Below are 1,476 nucleotides of genomic sequence, written 5' to 3' on the forward strand. Positions count from 1 at the left end.
GTCTGCCAACCCTATATATGTTCTTGGATGCACTCCCCATTTCCTAGACATACCTAATCGTTCAGCCTGTCCACCCATCTATCCACCCATATACCCATGTTAGCCTTCACTGACAACACAGTACTATATGTACAAAGGGGTTCATATTTGTTGTCTACCTTCCATGTACCTCTCTACGTCTTTCTCATCCTCTATGCTGTCATATTGGTCACTCACATTTGGTACATTGCCCTTCTCTTCACCCAAATCAATACTTTATCTAACAGCCTTTCCTCCCCTCCCCTCCCACCCCTGGTAACCAACAAAGAAAATTTCCATCTATAGATAAACCTTTCCTTAACTTTTACAATAACGGACTAATACTTGTCCTTTTGTGATTGACTTATTTCACTCAGCATAATGTCCTCAAAGTTCATCCACGTTAGGCGGTGTTTTGGTGAACACGCATCTTAGCTTATTTTACTTGAATATTAATATATCCAACTAAAGAACCCCAAAGTCATTGCCACTGAGTTGATTCTGGCTCATTGACCTCCATTGGGTTTCCAAGGCCGTAAATATTTACAGAAGCATATTGCCTCATCTTTCACAGCTGGTGTGTTTGAACCACTGACCTTTTGGTTCACAGCCAAAATGCCTTAACCAATATACTACCAGAGCTCCTTGGTACAACCAACAGGACTAGGTAATTAAGGCTGAGCTCTTTGAAAGACCCTAGAGTTCTTTTTAAAATATAACTAATTATATTGAGAATATACATGCACAACAGAACAGGTATTAATTCAGCAATTTCTACATGTATAATTCAGTGGCGTTGCTTACGTTCTTCCAAGTTACAGAGCCATTCTCATCTTCTGAGTTACTCCTCCCCTGTGAAAATAAAGTCACTGCCCCCGAAGGTTCTTATCTGTCAGAGTTGCTATTGTCAACTTGATTCCATAGTACAATTAAATGTTCTGGAATGCCCATTCATCTCGATGTTACCCACAATTTCTTATGATGCACACAATCAAATGCTTTTGCATAGTCAATAAAAGTAAACGTGCTATTCTTTGCTTTGACCCAAGATCCATCTGACATCAGCAATGATATCCCTTGTTCCATGTCCTCTTCTGAATCCAGCCTGTGCTTTTAGAAGTTCTGTGTTAATATACTGCTGCAACCATTTTTGAATTATCTTCAGTAAGATTTTACTTGCATGTGATATTAATGATATTGTTTGATAATTTCCACATTGTGTGGGATCACCTTTTGAAATGGGTACAAATACAGATCTCTTCAGTCAGTTGGCCAGGTAGCTGTCTTCCATATCTCTTGGCATAATAGAGTGAGTGCCTCCAGTGGAACATCTGTTTGTTGAAACATCTCACTGTGTATTCTGTCAATTCCTGGTCCCTTGTTCTTAGCCAATTCCTTCAGTGCAGCTTCAACTTCTTCCTTCAGTACCATTGGTTCTTGATCATATGCCATCTCCTG

Source organism: Orycteropus afer, unplaced genomic scaffold, assembly GCF_000298275.1.
Source record: "Orycteropus afer afer isolate SDZICR_OR568_19922 unplaced genomic scaffold, OryAfe1.0 scaffold00113, whole genome shotgun sequence".
NCBI lineage: Eukaryota > Metazoa > Chordata > Mammalia > Tubulidentata > Orycteropodidae > Orycteropus > Orycteropus afer.